The 12,393-nt window shown below is 35.8% G+C and overlaps 1 non-coding gene across 1 annotated transcript; it reads right to left on the bottom strand.

The window, feature by feature from the left end:
* Window positions 1–6,283: 6,283 nt before the first annotated feature.
* Window positions 6,284–6,390, bottom strand: LOC141610284 (small nucleolar RNA R71). Its single transcript, XR_012528187.1, has one exon. It is a non-coding gene; the product is annotated as a small nucleolar RNA R71 (small nucleolar RNA).
* Window positions 6,391–12,393: the final 6,003 nt, after the last annotated feature.

Raw genomic sequence — 12,393 nt, 5'->3', positions numbered from 1 at the left:
TATCGCCGGAGATGGGTTCCTCCTCTAACCTGTCTCCGGCGATACGTCGCCTCTGAGGTCGGTCTTTGGCTTGCTTTCACCCCCCTTTGGTCGGATCGTGGTTCCGCTTCGATCGTCCGGCGGCTGTTTGGGTTTGTTGTCTTTGCTCTGAGGTCATTCCGTTCCTCCGTTCTCCTGTCCTGTCATTGAAGGACTTGCTGGCCAATCAAGGGTGTTCCCCTCTCCCTCTCCCGTTCCCTTCCCTGGTTTGTTGCCGTTCCTGTTATGGGTCGTTGAAAAGCGTTTTTGTTTTTTGTCTCCTTTTCGTTTGTGGTGGCGGGTTTTGGATTGTTTCGGAGTTTCCCCCTTCCCCTCGCCCCCCTCCCCTCCGATCATCCATTGTCCTGTTTCATCTTGTCGGGCTGGGGTGTTTTGTTTGTGTCCTTTTCGTTTGTGGTGGCGGGTTTTGGATTGTTTCGGAGTTTCCCCCTTCCCCTCGCCCCTCTCCCCTCCGATCATCCATTGTCCTGTTTCATCTTGTCGGGCTGGGGTGTTTTGTCTAGGGTTGGTTTTGTAGCAGGTAGCCGATGGTCCTGGGGGATTTTGTTGTGGAATTTGGAGTCTCAGTTTGTCGGGGCTGTTGGTTGAAGGGTAGTCTGTGACGGTAGTGGTTGGCGTGTGGGTCCGTTTGTTGGTTGGAGTGATGTCGTTGCAGCCGGGACTTTCGTCCGTCAGAGGTGGGTGGTCATAGGGTGGAGTCGGGGTCTTTTGGTTGTGTCGTTGGTTGGTCGGTTGCGGTGGTTTCATCTCTGACTTATGTGTTTTTTCATCGTTTTATGTCTTTTGTTTATTCAAATAATAAATTCTCGTTGGTTTGGGGTGTCCTGTCCCCTTATCCTCGGGTCATTTAGGATGAAGGTAACTTTGCATCGGGTCTGTGTTGGGTCCAACTCACTGCGGTTTTCTGAGTTGGTGTTGGTAAGGGGATTGTTCAAATGGTTCCCCTCCTTGTTATCTACCTTTTTACTCAAGTTTCTGGGCTGTGAGTCTCTGGCCAACGGGGGTTATGTTCCAAAGTGTAGGAGTTTGCTCTCCTCTGGAGATAGATTTTTGTGGTCTGTCTTCCTCCTTTTCTTTCTACGTCCTTGGGGCGTAAGTGCACTTTGTTCTTTCTCGTTGGGTCAAGGGGCTATTTGGTGTCTGAATGAGGTGTTTCACAACCATGGAGATGAATCTCCAAGACGCTTTCTAGGGTCTTGTTGTAAGTATTTCTCTGAAGTTGTATCTATTAAGACGAGTAACAATGAGTTGGTGGAGGTTCGTTGGTTTTCTGAGGAAGATTATCACAGCCAAGGAGATGAATCTCCGAGACCCTTCCTTGGGTATTGTTGCAGGTATTTCTCCGAAGCTACATCAATCAAGACAAACAAAGATGGGTGTTTTCCTTTGGCCAGCGCGGCTCGTCCACTAGCGATTGGGGTAGATTATGACTTTGAAGAGCGTGTTCAGACTTTCGTCGTACGCCATCAACACTATGTTGTTAACCGATGTAACTTGTACCTTATTTCAGTTTATGTTATTAGTAGTACCCTAGTGTTTTATGTTGTAGTCTATAGGTATGGTTTAGTGAGCCGTACCACTATAATGTAAAACTCTTTCTTCACAGCTGTCAAAAAAATTAATTGTATATTGTTGTTTGTCAGGATCAACTACAATTCTATAATAGCCTGTTTGGCAATGAGGATTCCCATTCTCAAATTCATATTTTGGCCAAATTCACTATTTGGAACATGAAGAGGATTTGGGATTTGGATTTATATCAAATCCTGTTAAATTTTAAGCATGAACAAAAATGCTCATTTCAAATCCCATCCCACCCCCCACGTATTTGCAAATGCCAAGACTTCATATCTCTTCCCTACCCATCAATACCTGATCAATTGTTATTCAATTTTATTCTGTACGAAATTTTTAGTTGTACTGTACACGAATTATCAAGAATCTTCAATTTGACTGTCGAGAATCTTCAATTTGATTATCGTTGAGAGTTTTCGATTTCGGGTTTTATTGTTCTTCAAATTTTGGGTTATGATATTTAAAGCACAAATTTATTTCAGGTACTTATGAATTATGATTGTTAGTTATACTCTTAAATTGTTTTATTCATATTTTGTGATTTAGGAGGCAAAATTTAGGGTTTTTCTGTATTAATTTTGGGAAATTAGGGTTTTTATTCTGGAAAATAGGGTTTTTCTATAATAACTTTCTGTGTGTGGCCAAAATTAAGGCAAATCATGAACTTGCTAGCCTTTTGTATGTATAAACAAATTGGGATTTGAAAATTTCAAAATTTTCCAAACAACAAATTTCGATTTCATAAATACAAAATCTGAAATTCACATTCTATCCAAACAGTTGATTTGGATTTTGATTTCATGATTTGAGAATTTATTATTTCAAATGAACCATTTGAAATGAAATATAAGTTCCCAAACACTACCTAAAGACAAATCATTTGAATGAGTTGGAAACAACTAGGTATGTAGTACTACTATTCAAATTTTATGCTTTTGTATTTAAGTATTAATTTTATTTATGTATTTATTTAATTTTATTTATTTAATTGCATCCATATTAATATTTTATTTATATTTATTTGTAGAGAAAAGTAAATGGCTGAGAAGGCTTGAAGGGTTGTAAAATTGTTTCAAATATAAAACGATGGTAAGATTACTTCTATTTTTTAATTAAATAATTTTAATTTATTTATTTTAAGTAGTTTGGTCATAATAGCTACTGATAATCTGATATTAAAGTTAATCATATGATAGAAAGAAAAAATTGTCGGGAATTCAAAATTTATCATTATTATGTAATGATTGTGACCATTGACCAAAACTATGCTTTCGGTCAATTTCAGTGTTATTTGGTCTTGCTTGTGTAAAATAGCTTTTCCTTTTTTAGAATGAGTTTATTCACAAGCTACTTTCGAGAAAAGTTTTGGTTGTTTGGTCATACTTTTGTAAAAGTGATTTCTTATAAAATTTACTTCGTATATGTTTGGCCTAACAACTTTCATCCAACTTTTTTTTTTTTTTGCTTTTCCATTAACCATGTTATTTGTAGATTCATCATTTGAATAAAAATAAACGTTTAAAAAAATTATTTAATCACTCGACAATTATACTAAAATTATATAATTACCCTTCAATTTATAATTTTACACCCTTGTCAAACTAAAATTATGTCAACAAATATTGTGAAAGGGTATAGTATTTTGCCACGAATATTGCTATGTTTAATAATGTTTTGCCACGATTATTGTTATTATTGTTGTTGTCGTGTTCGATTTTTCTTCTTCTTTTTTATTATACTTCATCCGTCTCGGTCAGTTGTTTACCTTTTATTGTTCTTTTATTAAAAACAGTTAACTACGTAATTAATTCAGTATAAAAGAAATTTTTTTCAAAAAAGAAATTTCTATATTTTATTTGCGAATTTTAATTCAAGGTAGATTAAAATGTTATCATTGTTTTGAAAGAATATAGAGAGAACTATAAACGCTTAAAAAATAAATGATGATTTTGTCCGTACAATATATTCTAACTATTTTTATTTTTTAGCTTTCATTGAGTCTTATAAATGGATGGTTATTTTACGCATCATATGTATAATTAAAACTTGTTTTTTACGCAGATCCCGACCATCCCGTGTTTGATATATTTCCCAGTTCATCGACGGGTAATTTAGGATTTGAAATGTGTCAAGTGAATTCAAACAATTGGCTTATTAACAAGAAATTGACCAATTATTACAACTGCCCAAATCCTTTAGAGTTGTAACGTGAGAAGATAAACGTAGTCTATTTCAAGCATTGGTGTTGGGGCCAAATAATAAAATTTATAAGGATATTTTATATATATTTTACCTTGCTAATACCAGATAATTATCCTTATGAACTACCAACGGTGCGACACTATTACTCAAACATTGAGATTGGTGACATGGTGTCTGGTGGGGTTTTAGAAGATACTTACGTAGAAGGGTGACGTGTTTATTTTATATATACTTTTACCCTATATTTTAGCTCTAATATATATGATTATTGCCCTAATCTTAGTGTTTTTATGAGCTAATATTGTATTCTAGTTGTCTTTGCATGTTTTGTCATACTTTGTAGCAAGTTGAGCTTTTAGAAGCTTATTCCATCACTTGTGCAAGGAACTAGAAGCAAGGCTAAGTGTGAAACAAACATTGAACCAACCTTTAATTATTACATGGATTTGCATGCATAAAGATATGGATTTAAATGAGAAATGCAAAATAAAGTCTTATGCAAAGTCAAGCCCAAGATTTAAAGTCCAAATAAGGTGGAAGCTTAGGATGCTAGAGTGCATTGGATGTTAAGCTTAAAGATCATTATCGGACGCTTAATAGGGCATTTATCGCTAAGCATTGGATTCCATAAGCATTAACTAGAGGAATTAAGGTGAACGAGCTGGAAAGCCACGACCCCGATCGGGGTTACCCCGCCTTAGGTGCATACATTTCATCCCTAGCTCCCTATAAATAGAGAGCTCCCTATAAATAGAGAGCTATGTCCGACCTAATAAGCATCTTATTTTCATCATACATTCTCATATTTCTTGTATTCTTAAGCACACAAAAAGTCTCTCATAAGTTTTCATGTTAGTTTTAATTTTGTTAATCATTTGGTTCTTATTAAACATTTGGTTATTATATATTCACACTTTTGGTTCTCATTTGTTCTCCCTTGCAAGTTCCATTTCTTATTCGGTAATTCTAATTCTAGTTTATTTAGTTTACATTTTCTACTTTAGTTATCACATAGTTTCGTTATTAATATTTCAATTGTATCACATAGTTTATTATTACATTTCATGTTTCACCCTTTACTCCTTTAGTCTATATCATTTCTATAGTCATGTTTAACATTTCATACATCATATTTTGTAGTTTACACTTTAATATGATTAGCTAAATTTCCTTAGTCTAGGGACTAGGGAAGCCATGCAACAACCAATATATATATAATGATAAATTAGTTTGATATAATATTGTCTAATTGTTTCTATCACATATTTGTATCGTCACGATTAATCTTTGTTTAATGGTCATAATCATCGAGTAAGTTTGTTAATTCGTTCTATAAAGAGGCACGGAATCGGATTAGACTAAGCATGTGTAGTAGGACGACCTAGTCATAAACGAGAGTTTTTCTAGGACTCGGTTTATGGTTGACACTAATATCGATAGGTGGGTGTTTTTAAGCCTAAATAATTGACAATGTTATTATTTCCGAGTTTAACATGAATATATATTTATAATTGCATGTGTGACCCGACTCCCCTAGACTCCTCTAATCATATAGTTTACAATGTTTTATTTACTAGTTAACAAACCAACCAACAAACCAAACCAATCGTAATCGACCTTGATAGAAGTCTACTCATAGCATTTCGTAGCGCAATTCCCGTCTCCTTGTGTTCGACCCCTATTGCTACATTAATTTGTGTCTAGGGAATTTATTTTTGCATAGGTGTGCGATAACCTATCAAATTTTGGCACCGTTGCCGGGGAGCACGGTTTTATTGGATTTAGATTTTTCGATTTCTATCTTGTTTTCTTTTGTCTTGATGAACACTTGTTCCTTGAGACCGTTACTTACAATTTTCTAGAAATTGTTGTCTTATTCCCAAGTCTTCTCGTAGTGGAGATTTGCTTTCATCGGATTCCGAACCCGAGAAAACCTTTTGTAGAAGACGACGTGTTTGGAAAGAACTTAAAGAAGCCGCTTCTCCCATGCAAGTTGAAAGTGCAAGAAAGTCTTACTTAGACGATCTTAAAACTTTTGAAGAGGAGGAGGTTTCTAGTTCATCATCTCCACCACCACCACCATCTCCAACTAAAAAGATGGTGAAACTTTTCGATCATTCCAAGCCCACCGCGGCTATGCTTCCGGCCGGTATTACAACTACTCGAATTACCGCATCGGATTTCGAGATAACCGGCTTTCATTTGCCTTGTGGAGAGAAAGCAATTTGGGGGAAGTCCTTTGGAGGATCCCAATTTGCATGTAGAAAATTTTTGTGACTATTGCTCCATGATTCGGCAAACGGGCGTCACTCAAGCCCAAATAAGGGAAATACTTTTCCCTTTCTCTTTGAAGGACAAGGCAAAGCTATGGATCAATAGCCTTGATCGCACCGCCATGGAGATCACAAATTGGGAGACATTGGCTCTTGCTTTCTATCAAAAGTTTTTTCCACCGGAGAAAACTCAAACTTTGAGGAGCCAATTCACCGGATTCCGTCAACAAGCTCTTGAGAGCTTATTTGAAGCTTGGGAGAGGTACAAGGGGTTGCAAAGGCAATGCCCACATTATGGGTTGTATGCTTGGTTCCTAGCCATAACATTCTACAATGGATGTTGTGCCGAGTCCCGAAGGATTCTTGATTCCGCCAACAATGGGCGGTTTGATCAAATTGACACCGATATTGCTCATGCCACAATTGAATCCATGGCGATCCATGACGCGCAATATGTCAATTCCCGAAATGTGTCACTCAAAGGTAAGGAGGAATCTTCCGATAATCCCGTTTTGTTGGCTCAAATTGCCTTACTCCAACAACAATTGGCGGAACGAGATGCTAGGGATTCTCTTCAACAATTCAACGCCGTTTCCTCTACTAGCCAAATCATTCCCTGTGAAGGTTGCGGGGGTGCGGGTCATTATGCCGCTCTATGTCAAGCTACTATGGAGGAGGTATGTGTTTATCAAGCTTTTAGACAAAGTTCTTATCCACCGGGTACGTTTTCGAATGTTTATAACCCGAACTCAAAATTTCACCCGAACTTGTTTTACAAAAGCAACAATGTGCTTAACCCTCAACCCCAACAAAATTTTGTGCTTCAATCACAAAATAACTTTGTCCCTCAACAACAAAAGTATAATTCCCCACCAGGTTATCCAGATCAAAACCAACAACAAAGGCCACCTCAACAAAATTACCAACAAAATCAAGGTCCACCACCTCAAAATGGCAAACAAAACAACCAAGGAGGGGGTAAACTTGTGCCTTGGTAATGCAAATGGTTAAGACCCAAACAGAAATGTTGGCTCAACTACAAAAGAGTGATCAATCTCACAATGCCGCAATCAAGATGTTAGAGCAACAAATGGCTCAACTAGCCTCATCAAGCTCTCAAAGAAAGACAGGTCAATTACCACCTCAAGGTGAGCAACCACATGCTACCCTCAATGCAATCACTTTGAGAAGTGGTATGAAATATGATGAGCCACCCATGCCCAAGGAAAATGAAGAGGTACTTGTTGAGTTGGAGATTTCTCCTAATGGTAAAGAAGGTGAGGATATTCCAAAGAAGGTGAATGATCCAATTGTGGTTGAAGAAGTCAAAGATGTGGAGGATGCTCCTCCAAAGAAGGATGTTGAAACAAAGGTGCCGGAAAAAGTCAAAGTGTCTTTCCCTCATAGATTGACAAAACATCAAAATAATTCTCAATTCGGTAAGTTCATGGAAGTTGTGAAGAATCTCCAGGTAACTATTCATTTTACCAAATTAATTACTCAAATTCCGTCTTATACTAAGTTCATGAAAAATATTTTAACTAAGAAGAGGACTTTTGACGAAGTTGAAACAATATCCTTCACCGCCGAGTGTAGTGCTCTTTTGCAAAACAAGTCCCCTCCTAAGTTAAAAGATCCCGGTAGCTTTTCTATTTCATGCACAATTGGCACCTATCAAATTGATAAAACTTTATGTGATTTAGGTGTTAGTGTGAGTGTAATTCCATACTTTATTTGTGCTAAGCTTAACATGGGAGTCTTAAAATGTACTAGTGTTACATTGCAAATGGCGGATTGTTCTATTGAACGCCCTTTGGGAGTTTTGGAGGATGTTCCCGTGAAAGTTGGTAAAATCAAATTGGAAGTGGGTGACGATAAGGTCACATATAATTTGAATAGTGCCATGAAGAGTCCAATGATAGAAGAGTCTTGTTATTCTATTGATGTTTTGGATGTTGTTGACATTGTTATAGAAGACTTTATACCTCGATCTTTGTCTAAAGATCCTTTGGAGGCACTCTTGCTATTGGAATCACTTAAAGTTACATAACCCATAAATTTATCATTAATATATTTTTTATAACATATCCTAAAATTACGATGAAATAAATTTTTAGACAAATTCACTACTCCCGCTATTAATATTTTACTCTTATTAATGAAACAATAGTAATAACATTTCACTACTTGCCCGTAATCATGGTTACTTTCACTATTTCCGCCGTAATTATTATTACTGTCACTACTGTCGCATTAATATTGATAATTTCTCTACTCCCGCCGTAATTATTGTTATTTTCACTATTGCCGCATTAATATTGATTATTTCACTACTCCCGTTGTTTCTACCACTCTCACTAATCTCGTTGATAATATTGTTACTTTTACTATTCAAATGAGTAATTACTATCATATAACTATATCCAATGTTACTACAATTCTTTTCTTTACTGACGAAATTATTTTTACTACTTAGGCATGCAATTTTAAGAGGATTATATATTTATATAAATATATTACACACACACACACACACACACACACACACACACACACACATATATATATAGAGGCGGGATCTCGTGAGTTTGGTTCTTATGGTGAGTTGTGAGTTTGGAAAATCTAAACCATTGGATAAGATAGATCCACGGCTGAGATTGAACATCAAAACAAAAGAAAAGAAAACAAAGTCAGCCTTCCTAAAATGAATGAAAAATTCTATCTTCTAACTTTTCTATAACGATCGAATTTAACAATCCAAATTTAACAAACAGCCAAGTCAAATCATGTTCATGTGATCAGACACATGAGTCTCAACACCTGTGAACTCCATCAAAGTAGCGTTCTACTGGAGAAACATGTAATTAACAACGGATGATGAAGATTACGATGATGGCGGCGCCTGTGTGACTTAATTTCTCAATTAGATTTCTCAATTAGATTTTTAAATCAATTATTTTGATTTTGATTTTTATGACGGATTGTTTTATTCTGTACAGCATCGACGAAGCGGTCGCAGGAGTATCGGAATTCCGGCGGATTGTTGGAATCATCGTCGTCACAGATGTGGTCAGACACGCAGGCGGGAGCGACAACGAGAGTACCATCACCGTCATCAGCTCCGATGTCGCCGTCGTCTTCAAATGTTTTAGTGAAGAAGATGAGGAATTAGGTGCCGATTTGGGACTTATCGGACTGAGGTGATTTCCGATATTGACTTACTAGAACTGGGATAATTATTATTGATTTACGAGCTCATAGATGGAAAATTAACTATATAGACTTTTAGCAGGTATGCATCGCGTGATCCTTAACAGCCGCCAATTCTTATGTTTGGACATTAATTCGTTTTTTTCTAAACCGATATCAGTTCTCAACCGACTGTGTTCATTACAGCAAATGGGAAACTGGTACTAGTACTATTTTTCAGTTTCTTCGTCAAGTAATTCCTTTTCTCAACCGCTATCGATTATTACCGATTGTTTTTGATCGTTAACTGCGTTTGAGGTAATTCTCAACCGATATCGTTATTATCGAACGTTTTTTTTGATCGTTAATTTGCGTTTGGGTAAAGGTTGTTCTCTTATTTTATGATTCGTGTTATTATTAATTGCCGAGTATTCCTTTGCTTTATTCTACGGAGTATTTATTTATTTTTGGTTTAAATAGAGCTGCAAGATCGTCTATGAATTTATCAGGATCAAACTGACTGTTTTAATTACCTTACTTAACAATTGTACTGATTGAGCTAGCTGACATCTACAGTTCTTCGAGTTCAACATTATGTTTAGAATAACAGCACAAAAAATCTAAGTTACACCGGAATAACATCACAATAACAGCAGAATAACAGTAGAATAACAACACAATAACATGTGGTAAAAAAAAAGGAAAAAAAAAATCAAAGTTGTAAAAAAAATCAAAGTGGCACCGGAATAACATCACAATAACACCAGAATAACAGCACAATAACATGCGGTAAAAAAAGAGTAAAAAAATCAAAATAGTCAAAAAAAATCTAAGTTACACCGGAATAACATCACAATAACAGCAGAATAACAGTAGAATAACAGCACAATAACATGTGGTAAAAAAAAAAGAAAAAAAATCAAAGTCGTGGAAAAAATAAAAGTGGCACCGGAATAACATCACAATAACACCAGAATAACAGCACAATAACATGCGGTAAAAAAAAAAGAGAAAAAAATCAAAGTAGTAAAAAAAATCAAAGTAACAGCAGAATAACATCACAATAACAGAGGAATAACAATAACATCACAATAACATGTGGTAAAAAAAAAAGAGAAAAAAAAATCAAAGTCGTAAAAAAAATCCAGGTAAAAAAAAAGCACAATAATAGCATAATAACACGAGGTAAAAAAATAAGAGTAAAAAAAATTTCAAGTAAAACAAAATCCGGTACAAAAAGAAAAAGAAAAAAAGGTAACATAATGAGTAAATTAAAGAAAAACATAAGAGAAAACAAAAATCAAAGTGGTAAAAAAAAACATAATAACACGAGGTAAAAAAAAAAAGAGAAAAAAAAATTAAAGTAAAAAAAAAAAAGTAACATTAGAAAAAAGAGAAAATAAGTAAATGACAATGGTTTTATATGACATGTAAGATTTGATCTTGGCCACTCATCTCTAATATAATCTAGTGGTTGAGATTCCCCCAACTCAGAACTCACCATAAGAACCAAAATCACCAAATCCAATCTCTCTCTCTCTCTCTCTATATATATATATATATATATATATATATATATATATATATATATATGCATTAAATCAAATCGAAAGAATTGTGCAATATTATATATTATGGAATCTAACTTGAATTATTTATAACCTACTTATTATATTTTTGTATGTTAAATAATTAACATCTCTATACATCTAAGAAACTATAAAATTTAATAAAATTGGGTAGATTTTAAATTTAATATATAATTTTATGATGATAATAATTAATACCATAAGTGTGCATATTTATACTAATTAATTATTTTATTTTAAGAAAATTGACCATCTTCTACTCTTCTATAAATATTTAGGAAAATTATCGGGCATCTTCTTTCTTTTAGTCTCCTTGAAATTGACATCTTAATTAATTATTTTATTTTAAGAATTGACCATCTTAATTAATTATTTTATTTTAAGGAAATTGACCATGTTTAGGAAAATTACCAAGCTTCTATATAATCCCCCCTACTACTAAGAGAATAAAAATTCTCTTAGTTTTCCCTCCAAAAAGCATCTACTTAAATTAGGAAATAAGTATCATAAAATTATCTTTTCAATAAATATGTTTTAATAATTATAACTCTAATCTTTTTATTAAATTCATAATTATTACTTTTTTATTAAAATTAAATAAAGTTAGTGATGGGGCATATTCTGCACCGCTGACCAAGTCAACATATCGAGCAAGGTCAAAGATATCCACAGCAAGTCAACGACTCATGCAGCCTAGCCGATGCAGCCCATCGGCTGTCGGCTGGTCTCGGCATGGCAACTTGCCGGTCGGGGCACATACCGCGTACTCATATCCAAGACCCCTCGGCGGTGAGTCAACGGGGCCCGCCGGCCCGCCATAGAAACCTCGGCCGAGGGGGTAGATCGATCTTTCCACGCTAGCCACTTGGCCACTTGGCCACTACGTGACAAAAGGTGAAAGCCTATAAATACTCCTCAACCTTCATTGAGGAAAGGATCCCAACTAATCCACAACTAAACCTAAATACACTATTCATCTGGTAATATCTTCCTTATCTCTCTACAATACACATTCAGTCAAGTAACAACTTATCTCTTAAGTTTACTGACTTGAGCGTCGGAGTGAGTACGCTTGGCACAAAGCCAAGCCCTCAGTTCGTTCATTGTTGCAGGAGAGGCCGTGAGGAACGATTAAGACCAAAGGAGAATCCAACTCAAGACATCAATCAACAAGCCACGGGTGGTAACTATACTTGCTCTGGAATTACACCCGGAACAATTGGCGCCGTCTGTGGGGACGACACTAGAAGCTAGTCACATTCATTCCCAAACACAAAAAAAAAAAAAAACAACAAAAACCCACCCAAAAAGCTAAGATGTCAAAACAACAAGACGCAGTCGTGACCGATGAAACCGCATTCTACCACGATGATACTTTCAACAGTTCGGGTTGTGCGGCCCTCCACCGGCGTGAGTAATCCAACCGGAGTTCGGGATGCCGATAATGCGGACACGTCATTGTCGATCAACCAGGTCACCATCATGGGACACGTGGTTGACATAGCAAAACTGAAAATGGTCCTGGA

The sequence above is a fragment of the Silene latifolia genome, chromosome 10 (genome assembly GCF_048544455.1).
Source record: "Silene latifolia isolate original U9 population chromosome 10, ASM4854445v1, whole genome shotgun sequence".
NCBI lineage: Eukaryota > Viridiplantae > Streptophyta > Magnoliopsida > Caryophyllales > Caryophyllaceae > Silene > Silene latifolia.
This window is presented reverse-complemented; position numbering and strand designations above follow the sequence as displayed.